Genomic DNA, 24,513 nt, shown 5'->3' on the forward strand with positions numbered 1-24,513 from the left:
CTCACCCCACCGAGAGGTAGGACGCGGTGCAAACCAAACCCATCGCAGCAGAGTGAGCCGGGGCGGTGCGGGCAGGAGGCAGCAGACCAGCTCTCCCTCTCCAAGAGCCTCACAAATTCAGCGGCTTCCCCACCATCTGAAGCTGATTTTGCCGATAAACCCCCAGCTGTTCTTGCAAAGTTGTGGCAAGTATTGTTCCGTACGTATTTTTTTTTAGGCATTTTCAGCTGCCCGCGGACCTTCGCCAGCATTGCAGGGAGAGCTTGCTAAGGAAGAGGGAGAGGAGGAAGGGTTTATGGAAAAAAAAAAAAGGCAAGAAAAAAAAAAAGCAAGGTTTTGCAGTCACACTGAGAACTCAAACTCCACCCCGGCTCACAGACAGCGCCGCTTGTTGCACGCAGCCCCGCGTATAAAGTGCTTTTGTTTCATTTTTAATACACAAAGCCTGCTTGTCCTCTCCTGCCGCTCCTCCCCTTTGCCACCCACTTGTATCCGATCCCAATGGCACCCCTGCCAAGAGAATTAGGGAGTGCTCCCTGCTAAATGGCAGCCTTTGTGTGACCGCAAGACGGCTGGTACTATCTCACAGAAACAAAAGCAGAAGCCATTTGCCTAATTCTTATTAATCTCAGTTGCCTACGCCACGCAGCATTAAAAAAAAAAAAAAAAGAGAAAAAGGCTTTAAACACGTTCACTTGCAGTATATAAAAGTGCATCAAGAAGCAATTCTGACACTCGCTTGAATTACCCGTTCACAACAAAGTAGCTACAGTTTTACAGTCAACTACACACTTTATTAAACAAACAGAAAAGAAACAGGAAATTTCCCCTTGCCTGGAAAATGTTGCCTCCACATTCTTCTTCTTATTAAAAACCACACATGGCAGTGGAGGAGGAGGGAGGGAGGAGGAGGGGGGGGAACCCACACACGATAAAATACTACCACTTTTCAGTGCGTTGCCTCTCCTTTCGTCTACGAGGGGGTATCTTCAAACAAGCAATCCCGCGGCCCACAGCTGCAACATCTCAAGACAAATGTCTCTTTGAACACGGAGGGAAAAGAAAAGGCTTTTGTCCTGAGCCACAGAAGAATAGTCTGAAATTGCGAGAGGAGTTACAGTCACCTCTGCGCGGCTCCCAACTCTTCAGAGCACTCCCTCCAGACTTTGCCGAAGCTTTTAACTAATCGTAGTTCTTTCCCAGCCCTTGAATAAAATCATGTGAGTGCCAGCCAAAAAATCTTATGCTATGCACACTAAAGGGTTTGTATATGTCACAGTTGCTTTTTCCCCCTTCCACTCCCCTCCTCCTATTGACTTGCACATACGGCGATTTTTTTTCGAGTTGTCTCAAATGGATTTAATCTGTGCCACGCTGCGTTTTATGTTTGTTTGGGTTTTTTTGTGTGTGTGGGTTTTTTTTTTTAAGCTTAAAAATGAAACATGCCTTTCCATGTGGAGTATATTGAACAAGGCTCCAGAAACAGGCTGATAGCCTTTAACAGCAGCGACAGCACCACGAAAACAAACACAAAGCACTGGGGGAAAGCAAGGCTGTGCTGATCTCATCTAGCACCCAGAAACGAAGGGCCAAATTCTTTCCTGATGTGTAAATCAACTGGTTTTCAGCATCAAAAACAACCCTCGCTTGCTGGCAGGATTCACATCTCGGAGACATCCATCTCCTGGTCCTGCCCAGTTTGTCCTGAATAGGTAAAAGCAGCCCCGTATCATCATCATCCCAATCCCACACCCCTGCAGAGCGCAGGGAAGTGCCGCTGCGGGACATGGCGAAGGAGGGCAGGTCGTACCTGTGCAACGCCCTGTCTCCAGAGCACGCGGCAACTCACAGCTTGGAGCAGTTGGTTTTTTCTCTTTCCAGTCGCTATCGTCATTGCCAGCGGTGGCAACAGCTAGAGACAATCCTCATCCAAGAAATAAGAAAAAAAGTCTTCATCTCACTCCTGCTTAATACTGTTAGCACTGCATCCTACTATTTGTCATTCCCTGCCTAGAGAGCGGTACAACTTAGTTAACAGAGGGATCTAGGTGGCCTTTGTGCAAACTACCTTGGATCTGACAAACTCATTTTCAGCCTCAGAAGTCAAAACCGGACCAGAGCGCTGCCGGTGCACCGGCGGTACTGGCTACAACGCTTCACCTGGGAGAAATGCAGTACACGGGGAAATCTGTCAGCACCAAGGGTAGCTGTGCTTCTCCATCACTGTTTTATCACCATCCCGCTGGTTCAGACAGCATCATCCCTCCCCTCGGCAGACTGGGGGGTGTGAACCACCCAGAGCTGGTTGAAGGGAAACACCCAAGAGAAGTGGGCAGCAATTTGTCGGCACACACAGCCCTCTAACAGACAAGGGTCCTGCTGACTCTGTTGCAGGACATGCTCCTGATGCCCAGGAGAGCCCTGGAATTGGTGGACAGGGTCATGAATAAGGAGAACAAAGGCTTATTACCTGAAGCTGGTACTGACTTGTAACATAAACATCAAAAGACCTGTCAGCCTCCCTGAAATCCGGTCTTTTGAGTACAAGATGAGGGGATTTTGGCACACCATTCTCTTCAATTTAGGTTGCCATTGTTTGGGCACTCTGAATCTTCCAGAGGTTTCCTGTCCCGGCCATCACTGCTGCTTTACAAGCTGGAAAGCTGGGGTCCCACAGTGCCTTTCTGAGGTGGCTCAGGGGTCCCCACTCCTCAGTGGCCCAGGGCCACCCTCTCTATGGGCTGTAAACCAGCACTGATCCTGCTTCAGGGGTGCACGGAGGGGAAACCTGGGGGAAGCCATCTCTGTGAGTCACAGATAGCACATGGGGTGGCGGTTTCAAACTTCAGCAGGATCACTGGCAAGCAGAAAGGCTTGTTGTGAAGGTGCCATCGACAAAGTGCTGCAGAAAGGTTTCTCTGAGGACAGGGAACTTTTTGGAAAGCACTTCAGATGCTGCATGACCAAAAGGAGGACCACCCTCCTCTACCACAGCCTACTCACAAGTGATGCTCTTTCTTTCACTTAACTTTTCCTGTTAATAAGTGCTTCTCATAATAAATGCATATGAAAAAATGAAATAAGACAAAAGCCTTTATCTCACAGTTAGGGGAAAACAGGTTATTTACTGTTATTTCTAATTGTAAATACTCTGGAGGTGCTTGGTACTGTACAGACAGAAGCCACACAAAAAGACAGCCGGTTTAGAAAGTGACGTCAAATCTTTTTTATAAATAATCACGGTGTGGTTTTTTTTACAGCAAAGCATCTTTGAGACTGCCAGGATCCTACCAGGAAAAGACTGGGAAATTTTCTCATTTCAAGGAGACCTGAGCGTTTGAACTGATGTCCCGTAAAGCAGCCGGAGCCGAGGGGCTTCACGCTCACAGCCAGGGCTGCCATGGGCAAGGGGGACAATGGCAAAGTGGAGAAGATTTCCAGCCTACTGGGAAAAGCCACAGGTCCATGACAGTCCCCTCTGGTGAGCGAAGTCATGCTTCAGAGGAACACCCAAGCTCCAGAAAGATGGGGAAAGAGGCAGCAAGGCCCATCCACCCCCGTGAGGGGCAGGGTCCCTGCTAGAGACGAAAAAACTTGTACCTGCTGTCGGGAAGAGCCTGTGCAAACTCCTGACCTCTCCAGCACATTTCCTCCCATGAGCACGTAAAAGCTGGCTTTTTGCCAGTTCCCTTTTCAGATAACTTTTCAGGGCTTCCTTTAAGAATGTATTTTTAAAAATTCATAGGAAATTCCCATATAAAGTGATATCCTTATTAGCCGATACAAACGCTGTGATTACAGTCCCCAGCTGAACTACAGAAGCAGACAGCAACCATGACAAAATGCTCAGTAAAAATACAGGGAATATATACATGTGCCATTTTCTTACTCTTATTTGAATTACTGTAGATACACATGCCAGAAACAGATACACCTCTTCACCTCCTTTTGTGCACCCCCATTAGAGCACTAAGATAACCCTCTGTTGATGCCACGGAGATGCAGTCTTGGGGCAGGAAGCCCAAGCATAAGCTTTGCAAACCTCTAGAGCTCTCATCTATGAAATAATCTCTGGACTGAACTAAATCTCATCCCAGAGCACTCTAGATACAGCTGCAAGTATATAAACTGGTGTAATACAATAAAAAAGTAATAGAATAGTAATACATAGCCTCTGCTGTATACCTGCCATATCAGATCACCGGTGTTTTGGGTATTCCCAGGCTGCCAGGTTGGTAAATCTGTGTCTTTGAACACTGACCTGCGACTTTCCACCCCAGCTCACACGTGGGTTAAGAGGAACGACTTCCAGAGGAGCTAAGTGAGGCCTTAGGGTGAAACTCCTACTGGCCACACAAGGCGATGGGAGACAGGGGTGCCCGAGGGATGCGCTGGCTCCAAGGGCTGGCCAGGGACCCCGAAAAGCTGGAGTGGGAAGCAGGGGATGGACGGACGGGGCAGCAAGTCCAGCGAGGCAGTGGGAGCTGCCAGGGCACGTGAGAGAGATGGCAGAGCAGATGGGAGAGGCCATATGGGGTGGTGAGGGATGCTACCAAGAAAGCTAAAAGAAGCACCTGGGAGAAAAAATGCTTCCTCAGAGGAGCTCAGTTTCCTGTATTCATTTGTTTTGTTAGGAGAGGGATGAGAAAAAAAAAAGAGGAAAAACGCAGTTAGGGCTTGTGTTGTGGTTATGATTCAGGCACCACACCACTCTCAACCATCCCACAGCCCAGGGCTGAGCTTTGTAGCTCCTATTAAGAACAGTATGGCAAGGTAGCAAAAAACCCAATACATTCTCCTCGAACATGCTCCATTACCAAGCCCAGTACTGAAAACAAATTGTATTTGTAATGCTTAGCGAATAGCTTTCTTGATATTATTCAGAAACCTGAGAAAATACTTCCTCTCCAGTGCTGCCACCTCAGCTGCAGTATATATTCTTTACATTTCATATGTGTGATGTTCACCTGAGACACACATTCCAGCCATACGGCATCATGCAGGAGGGATGACATCCCGTGCCAGTTCTCCTTCGCCCCTCTCTATCCTCTTTATCTTGTCCCTTCTATCCAAATGCAAACAAACCACAGCAGTAAAAAACAAATTAGCTGCTGCAGGAAACGGACAGCTTTCACAGTTTGTGGTTTTTTGGTTTTTTTTGTTTGTTTGTTTGTTTTTTTTTTGTTTTTTTAATAAAAAAGATAAAATAAATAAAACCAAGAACAACAATGCTGATGCTTTACGTGAGGGTGCAGGGAAGAGCCACTGATACTAGCCATCTGGGCAGGAGGCTGCTCGGACTTCAAATCACCCCGAGGGATTCAGAGGCCGTAAAGACGTTTTGGAAGATGAGATATAAAAATCAAGGCAAAAGCTGAGCCTGCTGACCGGCCGCGAGAGCCCTGGCATGGGGATGGCCTGAAACGCTGCTGCCTGCGACCACCACGGGACCAGCAGCGGGGCTGCCAACAACGTACCAGCGTTGCGGGGTGCAAATGTGGTTTTATCACATAGACAACTGACAGCCCTATGGTTTAGACTGGAAACTTCCCTTGAATGAAAAAAAAAAAAGGTAATCCATCAAAGCAAGTACCTGGATTCAGCTTTTGGGAAGCAAGAGGGGTTCAGTTGACACCTTTTAAACTTGAACCTTTTAAACTCGTGTTTGCACATTGATCATGAGTGATTCTGAGCGGAAAACAAAGAAAACACCATGCTGTGAGACACTTGCAGGCATTAAATTATGCTGGTGTTAACCACTGACATTAGTCCTTCCCATTATGCTGGACAGAAAGTGCTATCAATCTTTTAAGGGCTTTCTCTACGCTGCTCTGCTTTGTTGCTGGCGTTTCTGAGACCTGCTGGAGGTTTTCTGTAGATCCCAGAGGAGCATGGAGATGTCATTGAAGGAGTTTCTGTGCTGGGGAGGACAGCGGTTGCTGTTCACTGTTGGCTCATAGCGCTCCCCATACAGCGATGCTGCTGTTGCACAGATGAACAAGCTGGAGAAACAGGACCACTCTGGTGGGGTGGGAGCCTGGGCAGCCTTGTGGAAGATAAGCCCCGATCTCCACATCCACCTGTAGCTGTTGTCATCTCAAGCCATTTGTTGACAGCACGAAGGGAGAATAACCCACCAAGGATCCAGCCCAAGCTTTACCTAACGCTCTTTCCATGAGCGCAATGTGGGAGCCTTCAGTGAGAGCCTGGCTTGACTTTAAGAGCCTCCCCAAAGCAACCTTTGGCCAGGTCTAAAGTGCCAAAAAGGGCTGGCAGCAGCCTCTGCTCCTCCTGCGAATGCCGCAGATGGGCCACGGGCTGCTGCGGGAGCTGTGACCACCCGGGGAGAACCTGCAGCCCTGGCCTGGGGCGAGGGATGGTTTCAATCCTTTAAAGGCCCCTGGACATCTCCAGTGCCTTCATTCAAAGTGATAAAAGGAGCAAAACCTTCAAGCCACAGACCGTGAGTGACGCAGTTTGCGGTGACGCACACCAGCAGAAAGAGAAGCGCGTAAATTGTCCCTGGGTTGTCCCTGAGCCCTGTGAGCTGCAACCATGTGTGCTCCTGGGAGCTCTTCCACAGCTTGAGTGCCGCTCGCTAGCTACTAAAGGAAAAAAGATGGTGAGCTCACTCCAAAACCCACAGGTCCTGCCAAGGCCTCGTCCCTTGTAAGACCTATTAAAATAGCTCCTGGGTGCTTGCCAAGCGCACAAGCCCAGCTGGAACCGTCTGTTCAGCGACCCTGTTGCAAGGTCATCCCTTCTGGAGACCGAAACAGCCACTGTTCGACCTACGAATGTGAAATGTTTCTGCTGAGGGCGCTGGTCCTTTGATAACTTTCTCCCTTCCTATCGCTGCTCCCGGCTGTGTCCCCGCTCTCAGATCTCCACCTCTCTTCCACAGCAAAGATCAAACGAAGGAAGCCTTGTCGTGGAGAGGAAGCCCAACAACCACCACATTTCCAGCTTTTCTGCAGCATGTTCACAGCCTACACAAGGCTTCTGCTTTTGTTGTCCTAGTTTCTTGCTTCACTTTTTTTTTTTCCCCCCATTTCTTTCCCCATCCCAGTCTGTACCTGGAGCCCCCCATGCTCTCCCATCGCTCTTTGGGGAATTTTAGACCAATTCTGCTTAGTGCAGAAGGGATGGCAAAATGGAAATATATAAGTGAGGGAATAACTCTGGAAGGTCCCGGGAGGTGCTGAATGCCTGTAAATCCCACTCATTTCCTTAAGATAAACACCCTCACTTCCCTGTAGCACAGGTTCATAACTAAGCGAGAAAAAAACCCCCAAATACTAACATTTGAAAGCACTTAACTACAACCTACTTGCTATTAAAGCTGATTTACTTTTACAACTAACGCTTTACAAGTATATCATAGGATTTTATCACGGTTACACTGAGAAAAAAAAGGGCACATGTTGAATTCCTGTTGACATTTAAAGCAGCCCAGAACCATAAAAACACAGCAAACAAAACTTCAGGCTCAGCAGCGACCACCAAAACCCACCTGCTCTCTCAGGGTTAGCAAATAAAATCTGCACTCTGCTACTTCTGTGGCCCCGAGCGTGGCCCCAGCCCAGGCGGGAGGTCCCCCAAGGCAAGGTGCCCATCCCTGAGCTCCCCAGCTCCCGGCCCTTCTGCTCTCACCCAGGGAAGTCTCTGAGGGCACCAGGAAACCCACGGTGGTGTTGGGCCACCCTCAAGCACATACATCAGCTTAGCACGTATTTCAGCGCTTGCTGTCCTTAACAGAAACGCTTTCTTGGATGGGGCTGATATCCCCTCGAGGTGCATTATCAATAATTTGCCAGGCGAGGAGGCGCACTGTCAAGGGAAATAAAGAAGATGATTCCATCACACAGCCCAGAAAAGATCTACACGAGAACTGATTTTATTCTTTGGAGGAGCAGAGGAGGGAGGTGGTTTGCCTTGTGGGTCTTCCCAGCTATGGAGGGTAAGGAAGCAAAGCAGCTCATCCAGGAGCATCGTCCCCTGGACACCCCAGCCCAGCAGCTCTGCCTGTAGCTCTGCCTGCAGCCCAGCCGCTCCGCCTGGGCACGGCCCTACAGGCAACGGCAGTGCTGGGGGAACAGCCAGCTGACTCTGACCTTCCCCTTGGGTTATACTTTCTGAATCTTACAGAACCCCAAATATTTTCTGGGTGTTTTTACTACATATTGGAAAAGACTGGTTCTACCTCAGGCAGGATTTACTGGTCATGACTGCGTTAAGAAGACAGAGCTCTATATGTAACGTCCTAGGAAAAGTATTGAAAAGAAATTCCCTCCTGCTTCGACCCATGTTCCTTAACTAATACATTTTATTATTTTTAATACTGTTGTAAAGCTGTCTCCCCAGATATATCAGTAAAACGAAGAAGGATCCCACACTGTGCTTGCAGCCACCTTCCCAGAGGAGCAGGCTCTGCTGGAGAGATCAACAAGAATGAGGTGATGCGGGGCCCAGCAGCACCTCCCGCCTGACGTCTTCTCTCTGAGTCACCTGCAAGGTTGCTCACTCAGCCAGAAAAAAAATAACAGACACTCATAACCCCCCCCAAGGAACCTCAATCTCTTTATCCCACTTCTCTGAAAAAAGATTTTAGAGATGCCACACAATACAGCCCTTTTTAGCTACTTGTGCCCTCGAGCCATGCATTAATACAGCTGAGACTAAGCTGGATTGAGGGAGTTTTAAATTGGTGTATTGGACAACATAGAAGGCTATTGGGAAAAAAAACAACAACAAGCACTCCAAAAAGAAAAAAGGAAACACTCAACACAAAACTGGATTGTAAACTGAAGATGAGGTCAGGGTAAATGTACAAAACCTTTCACTGGAAACATTAATAATAGCATCTTATCTCCTGTAATATAAAAAGTATGCTGATTAATAACAATACACTGATTAGTAACAAACTTCCAAATCTTAAAGAGTATTATCATTTAATCACTTTTTTTTAGACTGAGGGAAAAAAGTGGTGGTCAGGGAAGAGAACTCTGTATTTTAAACTCACCCTTTTTAAACGTTCTGACTTCGCACCTTTGTAGAGCCTTACTAGTTGTTCACTAATAACTACTGCATGCTGAGAACATCCTGAAGTTGCAAAAGGATATTGCAGGTACTTCAAAAAGGAGTAAGAGCGTGTCCACATGCTTATGAAGACTTCTCAGGTGCACAGAAAGACATGCTTTTGAAACTGCATGTAGAAAAACTGTCTTCATGTAAACAGATGTCAGGTCTCTACTAGTAAACTTCAAGCCAGAAAAAACTTTTTTGTAATTCAGGGGTATTAAATCTTTGTTAAAATGTCCAAATCAAATTAAACCAAATGAGATATTTTTTGTGAATTACTTTTAAATTCAGTTCTTTCAAATATCCGTTAAATCTTTCGAAAATTAAGTTAATTTTATTTTTAATGTAATGTGCAATTGTGAAGATCTGAAGAAAAGCATGTGGTCCCAGAAGCACCTGTGCTTTTCTAACTATAAAAGTTGGTCTAATGAAAGAAATTATCTCTCCCTGCAAACCTTGCCTAGTTTCAGCTTTCCTGGCTGAATAAAGGTAACAGAAAAAGTTTAATGATTAACTTTCACGGTCTCTATTTTCCCCCTTTATCAGGCATTTCCTGGCCACTAGCATTCCTGCCTTGCCGCAAAACACAGGCTGCATCACCCACCTGCAGGCAGCGCCAGGGACTTCACGCCCACCCTTCACACACCTCCTCCTGATACATCACGATACATCTGGACCACGGCTGGAACAATCTGTAACTCTCACAAAAATATCTCAAATAACGTCAGAGACGTGATTTCTTTTGCTACAGTGGAAGGAAGCTCCGAGCACAGACTGGGGCGGAAGCTGCGGTGCCTCTGGCCCCCCCACCTCACCTCCCTGCTCCTCTGAAGGCTTTTGGAGGCTGAACCAAACCCCTCCAGATCTTTCCAGCTGGGCTGTTCTCGGGCCCTGGATGAGCAACATGCACTAGGAATGGGTGAGAACATACCTACTGTTTTTTCTCATCCCTGACCCTAAAAACGTTCTCCTCTGATTAGTGCTAATCCACAGCCACACATTTCACATCTTCAGTGAAGACAGTGGACCAAGCAATGCCAACTAAACACCATCCCTAACTTTGATACCGAAAGTACCTACCCACCCTGAGACACCGCATCTGTCAGTACGAGCAACAATCACCCCATCAAGGGTTTCCACATGGGTTTCTCCTGCACACGCCAGGTGGGCTTGAGTCAAGGCCAAGTTAAAGTCTCATCGTTTTGCAAATCCTACCCTTGTAGCTGCTTCATCTCCACCTCTCTCGCACCAGCCAGAAGGCACTCAGCTCAGTCACATGCAAGCGCCTTCTGGTTTATGGAAACCATGTTAAATGTCCAAATATTGCACAGTTCTTTGAATAATAGAGCTTCTAACCTCCCTAATTTATCATCAGTGTTTAAAATAGTATCCCTAACCCTCACAAGTAATGATAGATGAATAATTTATCTTAAAACAGAGCTACTTAAAATATGATAATCTAGAGGAATCTTTGCTAATCTGCTACATCTTTGAGAAAAAGAAATACACACTGCCTGGGTTTTGTACTAAAACAAAAACGAACATTCGCAGAGCAAGCAAAATCATCTACAAATACAAATCAACCTTTTCTCCTTGTGAGCCAGAGTAGCCCAAGGGATAACGGCATGATCATGCTTCTGATGTATTTACACAGCACATTTCATCTTCATTAATCTAGATAACACACTGGCAGATTCTTCTTTTTCGATTCCAAGAATGAGCAGCTATTCCTGTGCTGTGGCAGTTCTACACCCACCTCTCCTCTGACCACGCAGGGCCCCACGGAGGGCTCCAGGAGACCCCTGGGGCACCACGGCTGCCTCCTTCCTACCCGCCCACTGCCTTGGGAAGGGGTTGTAGAGCTGCAGCCCTGGCTTGTCCTGGCTCCAGGCTGTGTTCTAACAGTCCCCCGGGTTCACCACACTTCTCTGGGCACAGCGTGGGGCACGAAGGACCTCACTGAAGCATGGGGCAGCCTTGTCCTTGCCTTCCATGGCTCTGATGTACAGCTTTTCTCATGGGGGCAACCTCAGCAACGCAACACGAGCTAAAGGAGGGAGATTCGGATGCTGGCATAAAGCACTCCCACAAGGATTCGTATTTTCTCTCTGTTTTACGTGAGCTGACATTTTGGTCAATAATCTTTATATTTAAGGTGTCTTATTTTCGTGTGCATGCAAAGGATAGCTACACTGCAACTCCCGTGGCTGCTGGGAGGCATTTCCTACAGACATCCTCAGCACATTAAGAGACAAATAAAATCCAAACTGTAGAGAAACTGACTGCTCTTGAAACCACGTTAACTATAATGGGCTGAAAATGTCTTCATTTTTATGTCTCCTCATGATCGCAGAGAAGAAAGTCAGTGCTGATGCAGGTAAGCACAGGCTATAGGTTTATCTAATAACGTATACTGAAGATAGTGAAAAATATTTCAAATTTGCCTACAGTTATAAAACTGTAAATCACACTGAATGGTATCACTGCAGTAAGCCGTTTTCCTCTAACGGTTTTCTATATTTTATCGGTTCAATAAAACCCATCACCTATCAACCTAAGACCTGTAGTTACGTACCCTATGGTTATTCGCAATTAATTGATTTTTTTAGTTTTAAAACTGTATCACAAACCACCCAGAAGAATGAGGTATAGCAAAATGAACTAATCAGATTTCATTTCTTTCCTGGGAAGGAGGCAGGGGAGGGGGGGAAGGGAGATGTCTTCTACCAGAGTTTCAGAAAGTTGACAAAGTTTCCTGCCTTTCAGTAGAAAGCAGTTGGCAAAGATAGATGCTGATGCATCATACCCCTGTCTACATGTTTATACGCTTGATCACATCATACAGATTATAAAACATATCAAATGAACCAAGTGCACTGAGAAAAATCCCTAGAATCTTGGGGAAAAAAAAAAAAAAGGCTCCTGCAGCAACAACGATCTTAAGTAGTGCCTGTGTCCTAGGGGATCCCAAAGCCCCTCGCACATTAGCTGTCACTGACATGAAACCACCCCGCTGGCTGCAATCAAGAGGTACAGGCTACGCAGCAAAGAGGTGAAGTGAGGCACGGTACTCATCAGAAAACCCAGCTAAATGAGCATTTTACAATTTCACACACAAATATGTCTATGTTTTCATGGTTCATTCCACAAATACCCAAGAGGTAAACTGTACAGTACTCAGTGTAACCTAGTCCTCTAATTAATATCTTTGATAGTACAAAGAAAAACCCAATATTGTAAAAATTTCCATAACATATGGCCAGCTGACTTTCTTAAGAATACTTAAGAATACAGAGGTGGCTTCACAATTACTCCCAAACCCCTTCCCATCAGTGGCATTACTTTCAGCAAGAGTTTTCCTGAACCTCTCCCTGGTTCTCAGCCCAACAAATAGGTCACCTTCCTCGTCCCATTGTCCTCTCTCTGCAAGCAGACCAATTCTGTGTCCATTTGTTTCCCTGAAATCCTCTTCCTTCAGAAGGAAAAAGGAAGGTGACTTTTCTGCAGAAACTTGTTAGAAGTTGCTCCCACAGAGAGATCACCTACAAGAGGATATGCAGATCTCAGTCACAGGGTCTGGAAATGATTTCCTGAGTTTTCTAAAACAAGCTTTGTTGCTCGTCGGAAGAAGTGGACCTTGAGAGGTACATTGAAGCAGATCCCTCTCAATGCCTCGTTCAAGGTCTAGCCAACCGACATTGATGGGTTTCAAGATATTTTTTTTTGCTTTGTATGTAACGCACGGGTCACAGTTCTTGAAGGACTCCTCTTCCAGCTCTCACCGAATGAGCGTGATGCATCTTCTATGCCAAACACAGCCATGCTGCTGGGCTCTCCAGGGGCCCTGCAGGAAGCGTTGGAGAGGACGTTGCACAGACACCCATGACAGAAACACATCTCACCCTCTTCCACCTCCTTATTTCGGACTGAGCTGGTGAACCCCACGCTTGCTGCCAGCATTAGGCACAGAGCACACACCAGGACACGCGCCTGGATTCAAGCATTCAGTCGACTTGAGACTGCTTCGCTGTTTCTGCCCCTGTCAGGCACATAAACAAAAAGTCAGTTGCTACTTCCTTGCAATTCGCATGAGGAGTGCCTGGAGTCAATGGGTTCAGTGTGGGGATCATTCAAACCAGCTGCGGCCAGTGAAAAGAATCCATTCTTCATTCCTGCGACCAGGCTTGCTAGAAAGTAGGGAGCAAATGTTCCACCCAAAATAGTTTTGGTCTGAGCACAAGAGAAGCTATTGGCAACAACAACATTGAAAGAAAGAATGTCTCAGCACCAGGCTCAGATGCCTTGCAAATGTATTTTGTATCCTCTACCCCAAACTGTGTTTCTTTCTGCCTGTAACAGACTACATGCTTTAACCAGCTCTGGCAGATTGCTGAGTGTCTTTATTTTGGCTAGTAGAGAGCTCCCTTCCATATGGGACCTATCTAGGATGGAAAGCAGATCTACTGGGATGGAGAGCCCAAGCCCAGCTGAGCACCGGGCCACCGTGGCCCTCCACAGTGAAGCCAAGTCGTGCCCTGGGCAAACGGGGCAGCTCCTCGGCTGCCCACCTTTCCCGGAGCCACGTGGCCAGGCAGGGGTGCATGTGTCCCCCCAGTGCTGGCCACACAGGGTGGCCCCTGCACTATGTGTATATCTCCTGGGTGTGCTCTCCTGCCCCAGCCTCCCAGTATTCCCTGGACTAGTGGTGCAGAGCAGGCTCTGGGCAAATCCTCCAACGTGTTGTACACTCCCGTCACCATCTCTCCACGCACCCAGTTTTACCAGTGCAAGAATGCTCCGATAATATTGCAATAAATGCTGCTTTCCTCAAAGACAGTGACCAGGTGTGAACGGCTAAGTCTTTGCAGTTTATTTTTAACCTGCAATGAATCTGAAAAGCAGAAGGTGCTGCTGTTGCAAGGGACACAAAGGTAGAGTAGCAGACACAAAGAGTTCCCTCGGGGTGAGCGACCAGGCCTGATCTGAGTGTTTCCTCTGGGTTGACTGGCAAGAGCAATTAATCCTGACGCGGTGCATATGTTCTGAATTTTGTGTACTTCGGAAACGAAATGAGAAAAAAAGTTATTGTGCTTCGCTGTGAAATATCAAAAGCACTGAACTGTGATGCATTAACATGGCATTGTCTTCAGGACTCTTGCCCAACTCAAGGCTGACAAGAGGAATGGCACACAGCCATCACAAAGTGCCCATGTTCTTTCCTCACATACCCAGGTACTTTCGCGCAGCACAATAACGCACACGAGTATGATATCCATCCTCTCATGCAGTTATCTGTGCAGCATAAAGTAAGGACAATGCCCGTTAACAAAAGATACAAGAGAGGATAACCACTAAGATAAAAAAGATCTGCATTTATTAATGTCACAATATAAAGGAAATGATAAACCCCTGCAAGCCGAATTTCTAATGTGGATTAATCTTGCTGGGCGTAGCTGCGCCAGCGCTGGCTGCCTCTCCGTCTCAGTCCCAGTCTCCTTTCCATTGGTCAGGACAAGCCTTTTCCCAAATCACAACAGCTGGCAGGAGCAATCCTCCACCTCCTCTTTCTCGCTACAACTTTCCCTTAGAGCATGATGACTTTTAAATCCTTTCAGGCTCAAAGCCCAGTAAGCAGTAAAGCCCAGCACAAAGTGATATTTATTTCTCATAACTATTTTTTTTTTATATAAGAATCCAATAGAAAAATAACCTCATCAGTATTTGTCATAGCCAGAGGTGGATTTGAAGCTCTTATGAAGTGAATATGCTGCCCACAGTGGTGCTTGGTGCAGCAGGCCTGTTTCATAACAGATTTAAAGTCTGCCCTAAGCCAAAGCTCCTATCTTCCTTCTGCTGTAGTAAGGAGTGACTTAAAATCTTTTGGGGAGCTGGAAACTTTGGTACGGACAAAGAACTCAAATGAACAGCCACAATGGCTGCAGAGTGATTTCCTCAATTAGAAAGTTGGCTGCGTTCGTGAGGAGGAAGAAAACAATGCTACAGAGAGCCAAGGCAAAGAGCAAGTAAAAACTGTAGCACATGCAGCTCTGGAGGAAACAGAAACCAGCTCTATCGGCCCCCCAGATCCTCCAAAACCACTTGTAATTATTAGGCTGAAAATCAAGCATGGTCCTGCTGCTGAATCAGAGCAGTACAAGCTTGTGAATATGACTCGGCCTTAATTAATTCATTGTGACAAGGCTCAAAACACTCCCCAGGCAATCTAATACACCGTAAAAAATCAAGGAACTGACAGTTTTTGACCTCAACATGCCAAATACAGAACTGCTGTCTAGCTTTGACAAGCTGTCACTCTGTCCCCCAGACATCCCTACCACAGCTAAGCATTTCACGTCACGGGCTGCAACCACCCAACGTGGTCCACGAGACTTCTGGCAATTTCTCAGACCATCAGTCAACATAGTTACCACAGCGTCCGAGAAGCCCCGTCAGTCCAGCAGCAGTGGGGCTCTTCTCAGCCCTCTGCCCTGCTCTGGAGCTTGGCAATGGGTAAGGGGAGAGTACAAAGGCACCCAGAGCTGTGAGGCCAACTGCAAAGAAGCTTGAGAAACCCACATCCCACTGCTCAATGCTGGCCAGGTTTGCCTGACTGTCCTCGTGGAGAACTAGTGAGCTGTGTAGCGAATGGAAAACACTAACCAGGAAGGTTGCGTGCTTTTTTAAACAGAGGAACAGATCCCAGCCTGAAAGCACAATAATCTCTCTAAGAAGAGACATTTCAGACTGGGCACATCTCTCAAGCCAGTGCAGGGTATGTCCCGACAGAGGTGGGTAACTGTACAGAAAAGTGTAGAAGACCACAGGTGGAGACACTGCAGCTTTCCCCTGTGCTGGCCGCGTGCGGGTCTGTCAGTCCAACCAGCACCTGACACCTGCGATCAGAAAGAAGCTGATACCTGTCGTGCTGAGATGATCGAGCATCCCGTTACGGAAATTCAAACGGTCAGTGCCAAAACAGCACTCCTGAGGGAGAGGCAGCTGCGCCGTGCATCTGGGGAGACTGGGAAGGCAAAACGAGAAAACACTTCTTGGCTGCAGCAGAAAACCAACATACTGATGCCTCTCCTAAGCACAAGGCTCTGGCCAAGGAGAAACACGGGTCGTGGACCACTTCCAAGGGTGCACTTGAGATGCTCTTACTGTAATTGAACATGAAGCTGTGGCCTCCCAGGGCTGCGCACACTCCTCGCCGTGGCAGGCTGCCACCCTGTGTGACAGAGCACGGGGTGTTTTGTGTTTTTCTGCTTCAAACCAGCCATCAGAATGAAATGAAACACGGGTGTCCGACATGAGGGAGGCTGAGGAGCAGGCGGTCTGCAGACAGTGACGGGAGAGCGATGGCAGCAGGAAGGCTGAGTTTTCGGAGTGTGTCTCCAAAAAGAAAATCTCAGAGGATAGCCTCGCGATACTCTTCCAGGCAGGAGATGAAAAAGATTCATCCCAAATTGGAGGAAGAGGTGCAGCTCCTCAGAGGGTCTCTGCCCCAAACACCTCTGCAGCAGGAATATGGCCATTGCCCCAGGAGACCTGCAAAATCACCTTACAGCTGACACTCAGGAGCTCTGTGCAGCTTGATACAAAGCAGCAAAGCACAGGTTACACACTCTGTTTACGAGAAAATTAATTTTAAATGATGTGGCGTGAAATCTTGGATCTAAGAGTCAGGGTTTTTTTTTAAAAAAAAAATTTAACTTGCTATTTTGCCAAATTCAGATTGAAAGTCATTGCTCAGACCCCAAGGGCTCACGACCCACTTACCAAACACGGCACTGCTGTATTTGGATGGATTTGAGGCAGGGTATTTCTAACACCATGAAGGGTAGAAGCCAGAGGCAAACAAACAAAGCACGTAACTACGCCAACTTGAGAGGAGGAGTGTACAAAAGATTCGAAACACAAACATTTTGTGAATGTTACCAGCAGCATTGTTCCAATCATGGAATACTTTCCTAGAAACTGGCTACCTTTAGGGCACCATCTGTCCCACTGCAGTATTTTGGTTGGCTTACTGTTGCTGATTCTGGTATTTTCCCCTTTCTTCTGCTCTCCTACTTTCTTCCTTCCTCTCCCATTTCTCCAGATGTGTTTGCACGGAAGGAAAGCAGCTCCCTTTGACTCTGCGGGGCAGTTTCCAGCCTTGCCTACACTCAGCAGCGCTTGCAGCCTGGCTGCTGCCTGGGCTGTCCGGCATGTCTTAGTATGTATTTCTTGTTCAGTACTGCAGTGCTTTGGCTATGTGCCTTATGAACGGATTAAACAAACAAATAGGTAAGAGGCATATTAACTCAGCATGCCTAATAACTTCCCAGAGTGGGAATAAAGGAAATTGGAGATTCCCCAGGAAACTGTCCCGGTACGCAGAGCACGGCCAGATTCTCCCCGTCACAGGGGGCATCGCAAGAGGAACCATGTACTCTTGGCACCCGGTGCAGGCAATCCACGACCGAACCATAAGACCACCAAAAGCAAGACAGGAATTGCATTGCAAACTGCTTATCTTCTTTGGTCCAGCTGCTGTTCTGGAGCCTGAGGGCTCTGGGAGGAGTGCAAGAGGTTTTTTGGAAGGAGTTAAAGCAGCACTCTTCCTTACTGGCATCGGACGCCTCTTCCTTCCTGGAGCAGAAGCAACTTGCTGTCCCCCTGGGAGAATGGTGGAGCATCTCCTTTAGTTCTCACTAAGTGCTCTGCAACTTCCCATACCGTAAACCGGTTGCGTAACACAAATCTGCACTGAGCAAACCCTCTCGAGCACTGAGCCTTGTAGGAGCCAATGTTGTTTCTCCCAATCCTTCTGCGAGATCTGCTTTCCATATGTCTCTGCCGATGTGCCTGCCTTCTTCACAACTGTGAAAGGCCAGTCTCCCTCTCCGCTGATCCCATCCCTCTCCCTGCCTCAGCCCGCCTGCACACAAATGCACATGGGTGGGTACCAAATGGTCAGGTTCGCTTTTCTCAGCACCACTCTCTTCTCTAATGCACCACTAAGGACATAACACCGTAGCTACGCGTTGTCTCCAACCTCTGCTCGAACAGTCCCACAGCTGTACTGAAGAGAGAAGCCACAGTAGGATGGGACTTCCCTTTGCATTTCCCAGGACAAAGCTCATCTGCTACCATGAAACAACTACCGAGAGAGAGAAAAACTCAGTTTCAGAACTAAGCACAAGTTACAAAAGCCGTATTTACTACCAGCTTCCCAAACTCCCTCCTCCTTATGTGCCACCTTAAAAGAACAATCAGTTGAATGGATCTGCTCTGGATTTCTCTTACAAACCTCTCGCAGCTGCAAATCCTTTACAAGGTGATTTTTAGTTAGCAAAGCACCTGTTTTTCACCCAAAGCACTACCTTCCCTCTGATGAATACCTCTGCTTACAGTCTGGAACTCTGTAATAATGACCCATGACTAAATTCATCACCTCCACACACTCTTGCCGTGTTAATACTGCACAACTGCCATTTCTCTTTCTCCTCCTCAACTGCTACCATGACTCTCATCGCTATTAGCTTTCACAAGTGACCTGCTTGGGTTTATTGTAGCCCATAGTGTCACTAATCTTAAAACTATCCCAAAATATAAGCAGATAGATACGCCAGTTCTGATGTCTTCTGCCATTTCTGAGGATCTTCTCTGCCCTTCCTGCGGGACCCCATCCCTCCTTCTCCAAGGAAGAGCCACTGATTCCTGCTCACTATTCATGCTTTTGTGGTGGAGCAGCCCAACAAGCTCCTTCTGTACCTCATGCTCTGCAGGTCTTGCAAATCCAGCTCACAGCATGTCCCGTCCCCTCGCCCGGGGTCCCTTTCTCCAGGGCAGCCGGAGACTCTCCCACGACTTCCCACTCGCTTCCAGCTAGAAGTCCTCTCCTGCTTCCTTCTCAGAAATGCAAAAGCTTCAGTTTTTTTTCCCTTTCTGCTTTAATCACTTCTAACTCTGAACCACTTTTTCTGCTTCGGGAGACCTGGATGTTCTTTCCAGCCACCTTCCAGCTCTCTGTACACTTTCAGATTTCCACACTAATGCTCCGGACTTCACATAGTTCAATCAAGTTTAAAGTCTCCATTTTTGCTCTTTACACAGCTGCCACTCAACTGTGCCTGGTGAAGCATGTATGGCAACCCAGCCATTTATAGCAGTCAGAAAGCCACCACAGTTTATCAATTATTTTTGTACAGCACCCTCTCTAGAGCAGAGCACAGTGGGTCCATAACTATTGAATCATTTTCATTGTCTGAGCTGTTTTTCTCTTGAGAGCATCACAGTGAGCTCATTAATAGGAGCAGAGGCCAGCCTGACACATCACAGTTTTAGGCTGAGTAAACCAAAAATGTGGTAAGTCGCCTAATCAGAACAAGAACAGGGATATTATGATTTCACGTACAACTGAAATATCAGAAATGTAGAAAATAAACACATTCAACCATACGCTCCACTAAACCCCTTTTAAATGGCAAACATCCAAACCGGAACAATAGTTCTTAGCACACAGCCAGTACTGCACCTCCAAGTCAGGCTGACCATGCAAAAATAACCGAACGCTAAATAGTCAATATCAGTGCCGGTCGGTGCTATATTTAAAAGCAAATCTAAGCTTTAATAATTCAACAGAATTTAATTTGCTGGTAGTCAGAAAGGTGGAATTTTTTTTTTTTTTCCAAAGCATGACGTGGATGGATATCCTATCTCTGTAAGGTACACCCCAATTTGTAGCAAGTGCTGGGCATGGGGCCAAACACACACACACAGACAAAGCCTCAGCATTCTCTGGATCAGGCCCACAAGCTGCAGAAACTGAGATCAAGCAAGAAATCCTCTAACAGATTTAATGTGCAACATTTGAAACCGAGCAACATTACCGATATTTATTTCGCCCGTAAGCCATCTATTAGAATTTTGTTTCGGAAATTTTCAATTGCAAACTTGCAAGTGTTTGGCGGAATTCCTTTTTATGTCTTGCTTCAGACTGTTAATAACAGCTCCAGTGCTAATGACCTAACTCCTCAATGTACAGAGGAAAAACAGTACTTCATGAAATATTGATACACACTTGGAAATTTGACAATTATCTCCAGTGCTCCTTGGTAAAATCTGAAAGCAAATAAATAGCAAACATTTCCTGTACTCATTAAAATACTGAAAAACAGAGAAAGAAACCTACTCATTATCCATTTGACAAATATAACCTATTATTTTTAATAATGCACAGGCATTCGATGCATGAAATTTACAGCTTCTTTTGCTTAAAGAAACCATTGGTTTTGTAGATCTAATTTTAAGAAATGCAATAAAAGTTAAGTTATGCAGAGCTGGTTGCTTTTGCAGGAGAGAGTAAAATCCTTCTATTGAAATCAATGGCAAAACTTCCATTTTTTAGATGGAAGCACAACTTCCCTCACTGTCCTATTTTGGAAGCTGCTTGTCCAGAAAGAAAGTCTCCAAAAATTAGAAATATTAATTTTGTTGGCCTTTCTCATGCAAGCTTGAGAAACCAAAAACTGGAGTAAAAAAGAGCTGATGAGCCATAGCGTGGGGCTGCTACTCCACAAGGTATATCTCTGTATCTTGCTTATCACACGCCAGCGAGATGATACTCAGGCTCATGCCCTGGTCAGAGCATGGCACAGGAGATGCCACACTGGTGCTCAGCAGCCTGTGCTTTTAGGATGATTGGTAAGTCCAGAGAACACCTTCCCCTGCTGATTAAATATGAACCATAAGGGGAAAACATTCAACGCAGAGCATGACAGGTTGCTCGGCATTGCATTACAGTGCAATCATCGGCGTTATTACAGTAATTCTGGTTTCTGGACCTTTTAGCCCTGACTGCAGATAAAACAGAACCACAACCGCTGCAAACAAGAATGAAATGGTAATTTAAGATTCTTAAGCCGACTGTTTCGGCTGGTAAGATAACAACTTCCCTTCTTTATGCAAGTCCACTCACCACGAGCAAGAATTCAAAGACAGGGAAAGCTTGAATCACAACTGCTGGCTACATTTGGGCTTTCCTGGTTACTTCAGTGTCCCAACAGGATGGTCCAGATACCGATAAGCTCTCTGCTGTCCACACTGAAGACTCTCTTTTGTCTTTCATAATACATACTAATCAAGATTCCTTTCACTGACAAAGCAAAATACAGGCACTTGCATGAACTACTGTACTTTTTGAACATTCATTTAAAACTTTATAATAAAGCATTCAGAGAAAGGCAGAGAACACAACAAATGCCTGCGTAATGCATTTCCATTCCTGAGTTTTTTCAATCTGTGGCTAACAGTGGGAGACTCCAATAAGAGACTGGACCATCATAAGAAAAGGCTGATAATCTGTAGGGTCAGTAAAGGAGCACGTAGGAGGTGGCTTGAAACCGCTCAGGGATTTGCAGTGTTAGAATGAGCATCAGGAAACATGTCAGGGTTAAGAAGACCAGCAAGGAAGTCAAGAGGGCATCTCCAGGTTCTTGCATCCCACCTCCCTATGACTCCCGACGTGCTCCTTGGCATGGAGGCAACCCACCCGGAGATAGCACCTTCACGCCTGGAAAATACACGTCATATGTTTCAATGGGGCCTCAGCTTTGATACTCTTTTTCTGACTTTTTTCACTGAAAATATATCCTAAATTATTACTTATTGTTGTGTTTGCTGTCTAAGCAAAGTCCCGTCTGCTTATTTGCTTGCTAAGTCAGTACAACAACCTAGGAAATAATAAATCGCTTGATAACCAAAACAAGTCACTTCTGGCAAAAAAATGAAGAATCTGCAGAAGTACTAATCCAAATGGATAATGACTGATACACTGATTATATTTTTGAGAGTTTTTCTCCCCATTTTCATGTGTATATGGATCTGCATACATAAATAAAACATGAGAGTGCTACCTTGGCTGTTCATATCAGTATTTACCAAAGATCTCCACTGGCTCCAACCATTCAGGTAAGCCCTGCTGGTTTCTTTCTTACAGTGACAACCTGCTTATCTCTCGGATTACAGAGCCTAAACCACTCTCCTCCCGGGGACTGTAACGCTTCTGGGAACTGTAGGAAGAGTACTGTACTCTTGCTTTTCTCCCAGCCCCTGCCTCTGCTTCCATGTGAAAGACGTGGCGAGAGGCCATTTCCCTTGGCCACCCTACCCTTGGTGGTTGAGATGCGCCCCCAGGGCCTGGGGTGATCCCAGGAGGGAATGCCACAGGAGGGAAGGGACCACAAGTCTCCACCCCTGACCCCACTGCTGGTAGCGATGGCATCGGCTGTTCAAACGCAGAGCACGATGCATCTGGCAGTGGGGTCTGCAGACACTCCTTGCAAACAAAAAAAATGAAATTTATGCCTGGCAAATGAGGTTAGGTCAAGGTCCTCCAAACTACCTGAGACTTGGAGCCATCACCTTGGGGAACTGAACTGCAGCAAGGATGCTGTGTCACATGGAAAGGGGCACAGGCAGGGCTAGGGGCTGTGCTACGCTGTGCCATAGGACCCATAGTTAAGCTGATTGTTGGCCTTGACACTCTTTGCACTGGGGGAGTGAGCGGAGGAAGGAAAGCTGGGCACTAATCCACTCCACCTGCTCCGAAGCAGCTAACTGGATTACCAGTGCAGAAGGCAAAGCCCCTGGACAGGGTTCTGGTGGTCATGCCAGCCAGGCACAGGCACCCAGAAACCTCCTATTTTGCTAAACAAAGCTGCTCTAGTGAAGAGGGCGAGGGTCCTGCCACGCTGCCTAACACACCTCTGCCCAAACCCTTCCTCAGGACCCACCCGGCTGTGCTGAGGCAGGGCATGGCTGCCCAGCACCTCCCCACTTGAGAGGCAGAACTAAATGTTGGAAAAACAACACACGTCAATCCCACCCCGAGAAGTAACATTTCGTCTTTAACAAAACACTAGAAACAGCAGACAGAAGAGATTAAAAATTATCTTTCTTTGCCGAAAGCCAGTGGAATGCTGTTAATGTCGGGTTTTATTTAGGTGCAAAAGTCAAAAGCTCGTCTGCCAGTTGCTATATATAAACCTTATTAATATATGTCCTACGTCTGCAACATTTATTCTACATCAGTGGCTTAATGATGTTGGTCTTCTGCTTTTTAAGGATTCAGCTCAGCACCTACTTCGCTTTTAAAAATAACAGACAATTCAGTTGTGCAGCATTTTCATTAAACTGGTCTGCAGTGGAACACTATGAGAAAGACAAGGAGAAGAAATATAAAAAATGTTTAATACAATAATGATCAGAAACCTTTAAAATTTTTTCCCTCTGTGAACACTAAGTTTGTAGCTATGGAAACTACTTATGAGAAAGCTAAAAAAAAAGTCAGCAAATATAGTCAGAGAATGATCTGGATATATGAAAGTCCTAACAATGATAGAGAACTACAGACACAGGGTAAAAGGAAAGTGTAAATTGAAGACGACACCACTTGTGCATCTGACAACATGTTCTCCTCCGACAGGCCAAATTCATTTTTATTGCCATGGCACTAAAGTCAATGAATTGCAACTGGAATGAGTTTGACACTTTATATTGCTTTTGATAAAACCATTATAAAAAGCGTATTTCAACCTTTAAAAACGTATTTTAAAAGCGTATTCTCTGCAATCAGTGAATCGTGTGTGCATATTGGCCAAGATAGTCAATATTTTATCAAGGTAGTTTTCAGCACATCTCTCACACGCTCTGTTCTTCAGCTGTTTACCCTACTAATGGGAGCAGTTCTGATGACTTCAAGTTTAAGATCCACACACAATACATATCTGCGCACTCATCTGCCCAGCTGGGGTAGGCGAGTGTCCTTGTGAGCCTTTCAAGGGCTTTCCCAAACTCACTGCAAGTATTTCCAGCTAGTACCCTCATCATTTTGCATATTAATGTCTTGCAAACGAAGCTGTGATCATCAGGACAGCAGACACTAGCAAGAGACGTCCACTTATTTCAATAACGTATTTTTGTATGGAAGTTACAATCCCAGTTAGAATCATCAGGCTGTGGTTTTGCCAGGGAATGCAGCACAGACTCACTTTACCTGGAGTAGCACACTAGCTGGGAATGGCTCCAAGGACTTGCTATGGTCTGTCAGGTCAATGTGCAAATTAAATCAGATTTATTCAGCACACGGAGCTTCCTTTGGTGCCGTTTCAGTCTGGGTTGTTAATTGAGCTGCCTTACATGTATACATTGTGATTACATGCTACAGAAAACATAGTGAAGAAAAACTGAAGTTGATTTTCAAGCTGTCTGCTATATGGTACATTAGGCAAAGAATAAACCAACATCAACAATGCTCATGAAATTTATATTGTATATAAAATACCACCAGTAAACTCTCTCTGCCCATAGAAAGCTATGACAATTTTAACATGGTACTCTTAAAAGAATGGGCAAATGTTGCTATTTTAACTGTACTTGATGGGC

General features: G+C 46.1%; 1 protein-coding gene across 8 annotated transcripts in view; it reads right to left on the reverse strand.

Annotated features, from left to right (window-relative positions):
- Nucleotides 1-24,513, reverse strand: part of CTBP2 (C-terminal binding protein 2) — a 143,557-nt gene that overhangs the window by 16,874 nt on the left and 102,170 nt on the right. The window contains exon 1 of one of the 8 annotated variants that reach the window (XM_074875508.1): nucleotides 944-962. The exons of 6 other annotated variants lie outside the window; for them this stretch is intronic. The gene's annotated coding sequence lies outside the window, so the exon portion shown is untranslated. Of the gene's footprint in view, nucleotides 1-203; nucleotides 223-943; nucleotides 963-24,513 lie in introns of those variants that run through there. One more of the 8 variants, XM_074875507.1, reaches the window with a different exon arrangement.

The sequence above is a fragment of the Strix uralensis genome, chromosome 7, assembly GCF_047716275.1.
Source record: "Strix uralensis isolate ZFMK-TIS-50842 chromosome 7, bStrUra1, whole genome shotgun sequence".
Lineage (NCBI taxonomy): Eukaryota > Metazoa > Chordata > Aves > Strigiformes > Strigidae > Strix > Strix uralensis.